This window comes from Drosophila elegans, unplaced genomic scaffold, assembly GCF_018152505.1.
Source record: "Drosophila elegans isolate 14027-0461.03 unplaced genomic scaffold, ASM1815250v1 contig_520, whole genome shotgun sequence".
NCBI lineage: Eukaryota > Metazoa > Arthropoda > Insecta > Diptera > Drosophilidae > Drosophila > Drosophila elegans.
The window spans coordinates 1,087,231-1,101,181 of NW_024545903.1; positions in this window are offsets into that span (position 1 = coordinate 1,087,231).

A 13,951-nucleotide genomic window follows, 5' to 3' on the forward strand; every position below is an offset into this window, starting at 1 on the left:
TTGCAACACCCATGGCACTTCTACGTATCTCAGGATGCAGCAACAGCAATAGCAGAGGGTAAATTGCTAGTTGCAGTTGCCCAGCAGGAAGTATGAAGTATGTTGCAAATTAAGGCGTTTACTTTGAGATATGTATGTCTTTGAAATAGAAAGATGGATAGGATGCAGAATTGCAAAGTTTATTAAAGCTTATTCTTACTGCCAGGGTCGACAAGCAACATTTATCAATATTATTATATATTTTATGTGTTACCATTTAATATAACTCATATAATACATTTATAACTGCCATTTAGTAAGAAGTATAAATAAATATAAATTTGTGTTAATGGTACAAAAAACAAGAAGAAAGCCAACTTCGGCCAGCCTAAGTTAAAACACCCTTGCAGTTATTGCAAAAATTAATATTCTTTACAATATATATTTCGATTATCTGCGTATTTCATTAAAAAACAGTGCTGATTCTCCAATGAACTATTCGATCTTTCCTAGTTCTGAAATAATAAGCATTACAATATATCGAAGTATATTCAAATCAACTAAATAACAGTTATAATTGTTTTTATACAGTTTTTCGATTGCTCCTGTGGGGGCTCGTTCCGACATGGCAAGTTTTTTTGGACATGAAAAATTGAAACTATCGAAACAATTACAAAAGTTTATGCTTTAGTTTATACTTAAAGTATAAACTTAGTTTCAGTTTATAAATATTTAGCTTTTGGAGACTACTATTATAACACTAATATTATAGACAAATCGTTTAAATTCACTTTCTTGATTTTGACAAAGTTAAAAGCAAGTTGGCAGTGATATATTTGCATTCGAGCTTTCAAAAGTTGCCAGCGTTACACCAGCTAAACACACACTTGTGCAACTGTCAACGTCAACTATAGTTTTATATACGTGTAATTCAGAAAAGAGACTCCTCTTCACCTTCACACCACTCAGGGCCAAAGGCTGACCAGATTCCCTTTTGTACTGTCCGCTCATATAGTGCCCATATAACTGAGCAAACAACTTTGACTTTGAATTTCTTGCCCAGCACTGGAAAGCAACCCTTATGAAGTCCATTCCGTCGCACCATATCACTTTGCTTTGGATGCAAAGGTCCAAAGGCCAGGAGAGCACAAAAGTTGATAAATATTTGCTTTGTCAAAATATTTGTGCATACTTTCAAGAGCCAGGAAAAGCAGTGGAAAATTGGAGAAATCGGGGGAAATCGGGGGAGGGAAAACACTTTTAGGCCTCAGTGGGGTTAGTCATTTTTGTTGTTTAGTTTTAATTGTGCCAATGAGATGGTATCCATTGCTGACTTTAGTGGCTTTGGGCCTTGTCAAAGTTTGACCTCTCACACCAGGGGAGTCCTTCTCAAGGACCCTTTCTCAACCGCTTTCCTTCTGCCAAAAGCCACACTTTTCATTGCCATAAGCCATGTTTGATATTAATGTGCATCTGTGTGCGTGCCAAGAAACATGATCTGGTAGTCACTTTCCCCCCAACCCTTTATCCCCTGAGTTTGCAGTTTTTAGCCAAACTACTTGACCATGCCATTTGACAGTAACCACCTCGTGCCACGCCCACTTCCCGCAGCCGCCTCCCGAGGTATCGCGTATTTATTGTGCATGGCACATGCGGCGCTCGCATGTTACATTTTATGTTTGCCCAGACTTATTTGTGTGAATGGGATGTGTGAGCTGGATGTACGAGTGTGTGAGTGAGCAATTTATGCTGCCGTCTGCACTTGCAGAAATCATGATAAAATAGGGCATTAAGAATTCAATTTGAGGAGCATCGGTACTAGCCAAGAATGAATTGGCAACATTCATCTGTAAAATGTTTAACCAATAATAACTTAGGAAGAGGCAAACGGAAATAAAAAATATTGAATGAATCCATTTTGAATATATATTAATAACACAAAAACTAGTAAAAAACTAAACAAATTATATGAAAAACCTTTCTTTTTATACCTAAAACTTATGTATTTCTTTTGATATTGTTTAAACTAAAATATAAGTCCTATTTAGCTAAATTAATAAATTCACAATGTAAAGATAATATTAACTCTTGCATTTTTGTTGTAAATGGAAAATGGGTTCTACAAATAATAAGCAAATATAAAACTATTGAATACACTAATATCTATATATCTAATACAGGTAAAATATGTAATTAAAAATTTAAATTATTGGCTTTAAGTATATCATTAATTAAAGCTGTTACTTATTTTTTTTAATTTCATTGTATAACTTTGAAAGAAGAAAATCAAATGTCAATTTTCTCGCAGTGCACACCGTCTGGTGATTCGTGGTGGTCGTGTGTTTAGTTTTCGGCCACGTGCTCCGCATAATAATAAGCGGCATTCGAGCCGTTGCAGTCGTAGATGCGATGCCACAATGCCACAAACGCCGCTCGCTGGATGCTCCTGCTGCAGGTTAAAAGCGCATTACAGCTGAACTTCATAAATTGCAGCAGTAGGGCTACAATGTTCACATGCCAAGCAGTTGGTTAAGGCTTCCCAGCCGCCCCACCCGCATGTTCCCATTCCCCTGGCCAAGAGTCATTCTCATTGCAAATTCCAACTGAGCCTGAGCCTCAGGCCAAATGCAAATTCATGCTTACAAAGAACAAACTTGGGACCCGAACAGCACATGTCAAAGAGCAATGACAAAAGCCAAAAGGTACCCAAAGCTCATTAGTCGATTCAAAAAGGAAGGGAAGTCAAAGCGGTGGCCCGAAAGTGTGGGAATAGCATTAAGCATTAAAACAGTTGGCACAAATTGTGTTGAGCTCGTCTGGGCCAAGATTTTATACGGCACAAAGAATCTCAAAGGCGCCAAAGTGATTTTTCAGTGGGAACAGAAATGATAACCATATTTGGCACAAATTTATCAAGTAATTGAACGGTATTGATCAGAAAAAAACTTTGTTTTGGAGTGTACTATTAAGATCATAAATAAACATAAAATAATGCAACTTAGTTGATTGCGTAAAAAGTTTGGTCTTTTTCGAAAAAACAACATGCACCCTTTGCAAACAAACTGAAAAATAAGTCATACCGGAATACCGGCAACCTCGACGGAATCTGAGAAGATGTTTAGGAGAGCCGGCCAAATAATGTCAGGCAGAAGGGTCTCCTTAAAGCCAAAAAAAGCTATGGATGCTAGACTAGACTAAATTTTAGTTTACCATATTTTATGTTCCTTTACTTTCCAAAGAATGGATCTCTTTTTTTTGGCTCAATGTCCAAATTTATTATACTTTGTTACTAACATTCCCTAAGTTACCAAAGACCGGATCTTTTTGTTTTATATTGAATTCAAAATAACATTAATTTAAATCAATTGAAACTGAAAAGCGTTAAAGCATTTAAATAAACAAATTTTTTTAGGTCGATCGTATCGATAGTATCGTATTATCGATGGTTTAAACTATCACTATCGAAAATATCCAGTGGGGGCACTATCCAGTTTTTTACATGTCTAGATAATAGCGTCATTCAAAAATTGGTTTAGAATTTATACGTTGTACTTTAACTCCGTCAGCTTATAGTTCTAGGAAAATTAGAGGCAAGCGAATTAAATTAATTCAAATGATAACCTTTTCATCTGTTTTCGTATCCCCAGGTTCAAAGTGATTGAGGTCGAGATACTTTATAAATTTTTGATATATATAATTTAATATAATGTTCTGTTTAGTAGTTGAATGTAAGATTATGTTACTAAAGGCTTACCTCCCTGATTCAATAGCTCAAAGGCCAAAACAAAATGAATAGGCCTCCATTTTGACAGCCAGGTAACCACGCAAGCCGTCAATTTTCAATTGAGAATCTGTGGGATCGATTTCGTTGACGGGCTTCCGATTTCCCGTGTTCAGACACATGTTATCGCAAGAAAGAAAATCGTTTCTCGTGCTAATTGACAGCCTTTCCGCAGTCGAGAACAAACCCATTTCAGTTGAGGCTGCATCCCGTCTAAAACAAAGCATGTTTCTCTATTGAATTTATAATCAAGTTGACATTGCACATACATATTTGCCCCACCGACCGATGGTGATGTGCGGTTTTATGATAATTAAAACTCGAACCCCGAAAACTACGGCCAGGAGGCCTTTTGTTTACGCTAGCCCGAAACATTTTCCAGTTGAAAGAGCGCACAATTACGCGCACAATGACACGCCCTCACTTGCATAATTGCGGGCTGATAGCGAGCAGTTTGTAAATGGCGCCGGGCTAACTGCAGATTTGTTCCAACCATTTGGCATATTTCTGCAACAGAATCTGAATCTGAATTTGAATTTGAATTACCACGCAGCAGCACGGGATGCCGTAGAATCGGTGGAATCGGTTGCAAGCGATGCGCTAATTTGAAATGCCACAAAAGGCATTTTCCCAGAGTCGTCTGGCTGCCGGCCATTGATTGCAATTATTTTCAGGGCTAGGACCGCTGGCGAACGTAATTGCGACTCAATTGAAACATTAAATCGGTAACGTAATTGATTGGGCCAGCGAAAATCGAATTAGAGTCGATTAGACATCGAGACTTGAGGGGCCAGTCAAAGATGAAGTCCTCAAAAATTTCGAGCCAGTGAATATTATACGGCAGCTCTGGAAAAGTAAAAAAAGCAAGCAATCTTTTTTTTATGTCGTTACTGAAAAATAGCCATTACATGTTGTTTTATTTATACATAAAGCTTAACAAGTGATCAACTGCAAAAGTGAACAAATGAGTGAACAAGACATTAAACGAGAGTGAACATGTGAGTGAATAAGTGAGCGAACTTGTGAGCAAGTAAAGAAATTAGTAACCATATATGTGAGTGAAGCAAATGTGAGTGAACTTGTGAGCAAGTAAAGAAAAAGGGAATGAACAAAAGCTTGACTATAATAAGAATAAAGTAGCATCGAGCATATAACCGAGTGTACAAATGAGTGAACAAGTGAGTTAACAACTGCGTGAGAAAGTAAGTGTGCTTAAAGTGTCCGAGTGCTTAAAACATAGTAAAATTCATCCAAAAACTAGTAAAAACTGATATCTTATTGGATGTGGCTATTATATTGGAAAAAATAATATTTCCGTGGAAAGGGGTTATTAACAACATTTATCATTTATTTCGCCTATAGTTGATTACTAAGCCCACACCATTTGTCTTTTTGGGTAAACTTTAATTTAAGTATACGAAATATACCGCCGTAATCTCCGAGTACCGAGTGTAATATTCAGGTAAGGGCAAAGAGCTTAAAACGATGAAACCTCAAAAACCGAAACCGAAAATACACTCTCCCACGCCCAATACAGTTGCACTTGCAGAGAGAGAGACCCACACACACATGGCACCACCGTTAATTTGCCGTTACACACACAGACGACAGCGGCGCCAAAATGAATTCAATTAATTAAATTAGTGTTGAACGGGCAGCTGCAGTCGCACTCCAAATTGGAAATGGTAATGGAAAAGCGATAGTGGAGAAGAGACAGCTGGACTACGCGACTCTCAGCCAGAGATCCATACTATGGATTCCGTAGAGTCTTAGCTGAACTGAAATTCCAAATTCAATCCAGTAATCCCTTTTTTGTGTCATATACCACAAAAGGCATCCATGAAGTTGTATTGAGGCCAGGTATAATTACATTGCCCAGCCAACTCAATAATTAACTTTCACAAATCTTGCAAAGCGCCAATAACAAAAATCATTTCCCACGGAAAGGCATATTTTAAAAACCTGAAATATATTTTTTATTTATAAATGCAAGCCATTGCGAAGCGGCAAAATTGTATACCGAAATCCAACGTAACGGAAATATAAACGCAAGATAAAGGAAGAGCACATAGAAAATGAAATTATATATAATTACATATATAAATTATATATACTTCTGATACCATTCTTGTTTTTGATTCAAAAAACCCAAAACAGGTGTTTAACATCAAATTGGAAATGGTAATGGATAAGCTATAGTGGGAAAGAGACTGTTGTAAATTCAGCTTTTAATTGATTATATAAGAACACAGTGGAATTACAATGTGTTTTTGTATATATATTTACTCGCACACACATCCAGCCAGTAGGGATTTCACAGAGAGAAGAAGGAAGCGCATCGAAGTGAGACCATATTAAGTTGATCTTGTAATGCCACTTTTGACGTTCACGCAGGGGCTTTTAAGGTTGCCATATATCTAATAGAAAACTGGCTACCTATTGACCTAACGGACGATGAAAAATTTATCCGACAATAACGATCAAATACAAACGTAATAAAGATTTAGCGAGAGTGTGGATCCTTAGGAAAAAATAACATTTCATTGAGGCCAGGTATAATTACATAGCTCAGCCAACTCAATTATTAACTTTCATGAATGGCGAACAAATTTTGCAAAGCGCCATCTGCTGCGGCTGCATTTACTTTTTGGTGTTTCCAATTTTTATTTTTAATTTGCCGTCTCCCACATCATTTCATCTGCCTTTTGCTTCGATTTTTCGCTTCCTGTAAATTGTATTAAACGTATATAATTAAGTTGGCCCAACTGGAGGTAATAAATTATGACCCCCAGCCCGGGCGAAAACTTTTCCGATCGGCAACCGCCATTGCAGTTGCGACAGACAAATCGAATTAGCGACAAATGTGTTCATTTTTTTTAATGTTTCCCATTTTAACTCATTTAAGGGCTGATGAAGGGTTTAAACGGCCGGCGGAGCCCATGTTAAATGCTAATCTCTAACAGCTGTTCCATAAGTCAAGTGAGATGTCATGCGAGTAGCGAGCAAAAAAAAAAAGGTTTTTACAGTCGACGTTCATCATGGCATGAATTACGGGGCGTCAAACTGTCAAGCACCCAGCCCCCATCCAACTGTTTTTGTTTTTTTTTGCCACCCACTTCAAAGAAGACAGATGAACTAGAACGCTTTCCCCATCTAACAGTGAGCCTCTATTTTCTGTGACTATTGCTATTCATAAAAATTGCTCAATTCCGCTGGCGTTTGCTGGTTTACACTTTTTTCTTTTTACCAGGCTTTGTCTCGTTGTATCGCTGACACCCCCTCTTGAAACCCGCGGGCAGAGATTTTTCATGCAAACAAGTGATATTTTTGTTGACAACTCTCCCCCTTCCTTTTGGCTGGTCGCAAAAAAAAAAAAACATTTACGCCTAACATGTTAGACTGAAAAAAGAGCTGGCATCGCGAACAAAGTGGGTTGAGGGGATTGTTTATACTGCAGCACATTCAAAAATACAACCTCCAAAGGCCGGGCTAAAACTTCCAGTAGTTTGTTTAAAAAAAATTATGCCTAAAATTATGCAATGTCATGTGTGTGGAGCAACCAAAAAAGTACCTTAAAAGCATTAGAATATTTTGCACAGTTGGCAGAAATTTGCCGACCCATAAATTACTATTTGATTTAATTTTTAGCTAGCAAACATATGCAAGTTTGTAAATTGAAAAAAGCGATTTAAAATAATAACAATATTTAGTTTCAGCTGCAATTTGTGCAACAGTAGCAAGTTTCAACTTTGCTTATTACCAGCAAATGAAAAAAAATGTATTTGGTAAACAAGGAAATTGGAAACCCCAGCTAAAAGGCAACATTTGATTAAAATATTTTATTTTAAGGCTTACTAAAGTTTATGAAAGAAAGCCCACCGAATCTTTTATAGTTTTAGTTTATATAATATACTTCGTTATTATTTCATATTTTCCAAAGACGAACCTTATCTTAATTTCATTATATATTATATATTTTGAAGTACCGCACTCATTTGGAAAGGAGGTTAATATAATTGTTACTGGATTTATAATCAATACAAAGCCTTATTAATAGATGCCTTTATCCTGAACTCTGTCAGATTTTTCTCGATAAAATACCCTATTTCTGCCACATAAATTAAACAAAATTCAGCCCAACTGCAAGTTGACCTTTCACCTGAGACGCCGCAATGTATGCAACAAGTTTATGCACCCGCACGCCAGTTGAAGCTTGTGATGCGATCTCATAAATTAAACTAGCTAAAACCGGAGAAAAAGGAAGGCAAACGTCACAAAACCAGAGAAAAAACTAGCTGGCCAGAACAAACTCAGCCCGCAGAAGCCGCAAACATGCTAAGCCAAAAAAAGGGCTAACAGGGGCGTGGAAAAGTGGGAGAATGGGAGAAGAAGTGCAGCGGCGAATGCAGCACCAACTAAGCACGTGTCAAGTGAGTGGCCCAAGTTTTAATTTGCCCGAGGCATCCACTAACATACAGTACTCCCATAACTCACTAAAAAAAATTAGCTTCTATATCAACTTGCAATAAAAATATAATTAAATAATGCTTATGGGCTTTTTGTATACATAAAAAATTAATTGTAAAATTCAATTCGATAACCACTGTTTCATTTGATATTTACAAGAGATTTTAATTAAAATATTTTTATTTGCCCTTGATACAATACTCAATTAACAGCAACCTGATAAAAATAAGTTCAATAAATGAACTTAAGTATCAGCCGGAAACGCATATACAACTCAACCAAATCAAGTTTAGAAAAATTTGTAATTATAACTAAATTTTTAATTATAACTAAATGTTTATATATATATTTTAAGTTAGTTCTAAAACAAATGTAAATACTTATAGCCATTGCTAACAAAATTGTTAAAATAAACATTCTCACTTCTGCTTCTACATTTATTTTTAATAAAATATCAAATATACAATAATATCAATTTGTTTTTTTGTTAATATCAAATATGCAAAAAGGGTTGATATTAGAATATGAAATTTACCACAGCATCAATTGCCCACATTTTAATGGTTTCGATATTTTGTAACCTTAAAATTTTTAAGCTTTAACTTTCTTTAAATTGAACAGAAAAATGTTGTAAAACGAATATTCATCCCGGAATATTTTCCATTTTTTTTTTATTGTTTTATTTAATTTGTTACAAGAATTAGCATTGAGATTGCTTATTAAAGATAAAGCTACATTATAATTATTAAAATACACTAAAAACAATTTACTTTAATTTATATTTTTCTCTGTGTAGCTGCAGAAGGATTCCAATGTCTGACGCTGAGTAACTGTCAGGCCCGTTAGTTGCTGGAGAGCCGCCTTGATGTCTGACAATGTCATCAGTTGCAGCTGACGCAGCAGCAGCTATATGGCGGATATAGCAGATATAGCAACAGTAGAAATCAGCAGTGGCAGTAGCAGTTGCAGCAGAGTTGCAGGGAGTCAACTTGTGCAGTCCCGCACGCATCGCTCGTTTTTTTAGGGACCCTCTTAAATTGTGTTGGCGGGAAATAATAGGGTAGCAGTCAGTAGGCAAGCACTTTTGAATATTTTTAAAAATTTAAGAGTTTGATAATGCCATAAATGCCTAATTTATTTTAAATATCAAACCTCTATATCATATAGCTCACAGAGAAAAAAAAATTTAAAATTAATTTATTACTGCTGTTGCTTAAACTTTTTTGTTTTTTGATTTACAGCAGTGATGACCACACAAATGTTAACTTGCATTTGTGTGCGTAAACTTTAAACTGTTAACAGTGGCGGTGTCGCGGCAGAGAGCCGGCAGAATAACTCGCTGACTCTCGCCCGAATCGTCCCCGTGGAGAACACTGATTTACAGTAATGGTTTAGTATTTTGGAATTGCGGTTTTAATTTTATCAAATCTGCTCCGTTGGGAGTCAACCAAATTTCAACAGAAGAGATCTCTTTAACACCCCTGAATATTTAGAGCACTAATGCATTTTTATATAATTGAATTCTGACTGTTAAAAAATTACAAAACACACAGACCAGTATTTATGTCGATGAAGTTCAGTATCAGTTTTGTATTGATACTTGACGAATAACTTTAATATGTTTAAATGGCAGTTGTTGTTGTGTACTGAGTTTTTTTCACCTGCATCTTACTGCTTAAATAATAAGTTGGAGTCCAAAAATATACCTTTAATTTGTATTTGGATTTGTTATTCAAGAATTTTTTAAAATTTAATGTTGAATACTTTTGCAGAAGGATGTATAATCATTTAGTTGATGCTTGTTTCCATGATCATTTATTAATTATATGTATATGTTTTTTAATGACTGTTTTTATTAAGTGAACCTTACAATTGTTTCATATTTTTTAAGTGAACTGCTGTTGTTTCGCAATAACTTTCAAGGGTACTTTAATGCTCGAGATCAGTTAACAGGCTATATGCTTGTGTGGAATGCGAGTATGGTGTCTATGACAAGTGGACAAGAGGGTGTGACTTCCCGCCCCTCCAACTCACCACCTCTCTTGGCTGTGTGAAACCCTGAAGAGGCAGATAAAGCGGGTTCGCTTGGACGCTGTCAGATAGCCAGTCAGTCAGTCAAACAGTCAGTCAGTCAGTCAGTGCCTCAGTACTTCAGTCAGTTAGCAGGGATCCTACCAAAACCTACTACCATTCCCCGCCCCACCCCCACCCGCCCCTTTCCTATTCCCTTTCATTTGCTGCGTGTTGAATTGTGTTTTCATTTGAGTTTTGTGCGGCGCTGATTGCCGCATGCCTCAATGACATTTCATTTATTAAGTGGGCGAGTCTTTCGGCAGTTTGCCTTTCCCATTCCCCTACCCGATTTTCGCAACTCAGCGCCGCACCAATTAACTATGCAACAACCTGCTGACGTCACCGGTGTAAGCGTTACCGATCGGCGGGAAAACGGACGTCGGAAAATCCTGAGGGTCATGTCGCCCGCCTTTGATTTGTTTTGCAAGACTGTGTGAATGTGTTACTTATATCCGCTACAAAAGAGCATTTGCATATAAAATGAATTGTAACGAGCATGAAACAGGCAAAAATAACATAGGGTGGCCCCAATGATGTCTCACCCCACCCCACCAGTCGATCCCTTTTAGCCAACTGAAATATAAATGTTAATCCTGGCGGCGTCAATTGCAAAACGTTCAACGTTGTTGACAGCCAACGGATGCACACAATCCAAGACCAGGACCTGAAACAGGCACAGAATGCGGAACACAGAACCAGGCACCGAACTCCATCGCAACATGCTGCACGGCGACAAACGTCCTCAAACTATCAGATTGATTTAAGAACCTTTTTTCGGGTAAGAAATAATCAAATAATACACAAAGTATTATTCAATATTTCCTTTATTGTTTATGCTATCTTGATACACATTAAATTTATTTATTTATTTATTTTATTTGCTTATTAAGATTATGAATGAATTTTATAAAAATAAGTTTTTAAATATGTCGCGAACTGGTTAGTTGAATAGTGTCATGAATAACAAAGAAACTGACTTTATAAAATATTATTCAACATACAAAATGACCATATGGAGGTACGATTTTGGCATATTTTTTGCCAGTGCAGTATGCTTGGCCAGGGCCACTGTGTCAACGGGTTTTTAATTGATTTTCATGGCTGCAGTTTTTGATTGTGCTGATTGACGCATCAAATGAAGTGACTTCGTCCGGGCGAAAGGACAACGGGGCAGTTCGGCAAGGACCTCTGGCCATGTGTCTGGGCCATATCAGTGACGGGACAAACAGCACAGAGCGCAGAGAAAAGAACAGAGCCCCACCGCCCAGGCAGTAATTAAATTTGTCAGCCGGACAAAACGTTCGGCATTTTTCGACCTACCAACTGCACAACGTTGCGTATGCTTGATGCGATGAGCTGCAAAGGAGTTTTGGGTGAGCAACGGATGGATGAAAGGATGGGTACGGGGTACGGGGTTCGGGGTACTGGCTTATTGCATTTTAATCACTGCATTCAGTAAACTCATTGTTTATCCTCACGGCCGCCTTCTCTACATATTTGTTTGCAAATATGAATAAATAAATGAATGAGTCCGGTGTATCAATGATTCAGCAAATGAATGGAGGCATTAATGAATGATATTTTTCGTTTGACTTTGGCCACTAATGAGCCGCCTCTGACGTCAACGCTGTTGACTGTCCAAAGTCAGAGGTAGAAAGCCAGGAAAAATCTGTGAAATCGGAGACTCAATTTAAAAATCATTATGAGCGCACATTAAGCGTAAAAAATTAATGAGCAAGTTGCGTCAACAATGAGCTAGGACCGTGCGCCAGGATATCCCTCGGCATGGATGTGTGTGTGTGCTGCAGGGAATCCAAGGTGCGTCCGCTCCTGACTGCATCATCCTTCGTATAGTCTGGCTTCAGTTTCATAATGGTGGGAAAAAGGAAAAGAAAAGTAAACGCACCCACACACACACACACACACAAACACAAAAAAGGCAGGAAAATGAGGAAGGAAATCTCCAATAGAATGAGCCGGGTGGAGAAGGAGGGGGCAGCAGGTGCCCCCGAAGGAGCAGCCGCTCCGATAGGATGTCGACTTGAATGGCCGCAATGGCATTGGGTTTCGGTTAACGGTAATAGACGTAAGGCACTCGGCCTGGTCCTTGGAAAAAGCACGGGGAAAATTATCAGGAAGCAGATCTTCTTTACCAGTTGCTCCTTTGAGCTATTAGGGTTTCAATGAGAAATATATAATTTAGTTAACGAGTATGGTAAAGAGTGGCTCAAATGCTTTTTACTCTAAAAAATAGTAACAATACTGGTAGTCCCTTAATTTGTTTGGTCCTTAGTATGTTAATGTAAATTCGTTGAAAATTTATATTCGTAGTCGTATTATTTTAAATAACGATTGTGTAAGTAAGAATTACTTTTTTTAAAATGCTTTTATATTTTTACGAAATAAGTGATAGCAGCTGAATAAGTGTCTTAAAGATAGTAACAGTAAGTTCTGATTTCAAATATTGGTGAGCAATAATCTTGACCCTTAATACCGTTATACCTTTTTTGCCTACGCCCCTGGCAACCTCAATTCTCACAAAGTCTACAACGTCGTTTACTTTGCCTAACAATATTTAGTTTGGCAACAAAAGTCGCAGGCCCACACCCAAAGGACACACACACACAAAACGGAATGGGAGGCTTGTGTGGCCGTGCCTTTAGCACTCACCCCCTAACAACTCATTTGGCACTCATCAGTAGGTCAGGGCATTGTTAATGCGACATATCCTTGAAATCCAGGACGAGATCCGTTTAAATTGTTGAGCTTTCCTTCGGACGAGCTGCGTGCCCGTCTTGGTCTCCGGCTTATTCCGCATGCTTGTCACGTTGTCCGGCGCTGAAAGGAGACACCAAACGGGGGCCAGAAGTTTTTTCACTCCGTGCCCGGACAGATTGCCCTGGCACGGACCAACAGGGATGAAAGGATGGGGCTGCTGGTCTGCTGGGCTGCTGGTCTGCTGGATATCTGGGTGCGTGTCTCCTGCTCTTTGTTGGTAATTACCTCAAGTTGGTCATTTGATGATGCGCAAATCCCGTCGAGCTGGCCGGAGCACTGAGCTGTGATTGCGGACGCAGGTGGAGTTCCCATCCCCTCAATGGCTACCGAAACCGAAAGATGGGCGACGAACTGAAGCCACAGGTGGGTGTGTGGCCCTGGGGCTAATTGCCGTTAAGTGCCTGGGCAATCCTCAAACGGTTGATATTTTCGACATAAATAATCCCAGTCAGCTGGCCGTTTGACTTGGGGCATGATTCTCACAGAGCTCAGGGTTTGCACAGTGACAAGTGGGACGATTGGGGGGGCTTGTGAATCATTTAGACTCGCAATGTCTTACTTTAAGCTCCCAATTAACACAGAGGCAGTCTTGTTTCTCATTGGGATGTATTCATTTTGTAACTAAGTAATGTTAATCATGCATTGTGTTTGCAATCGCTGGTAAGGACTTTGACAATTTTTAAATAATTAAAACTTAAATATTTAAAAAAAGACCTGATAAAGATTTTCTATTATTTATTATATTATTCAGGTAAGCAAGCGATAATCATTATGTCGTATATGAATATATTAGTTATTCGTTTTATATTCTTATTTTTGTTTGATGTACCATAATATAATTATGGCAAATTTGGAATTTTAATATATTTATTT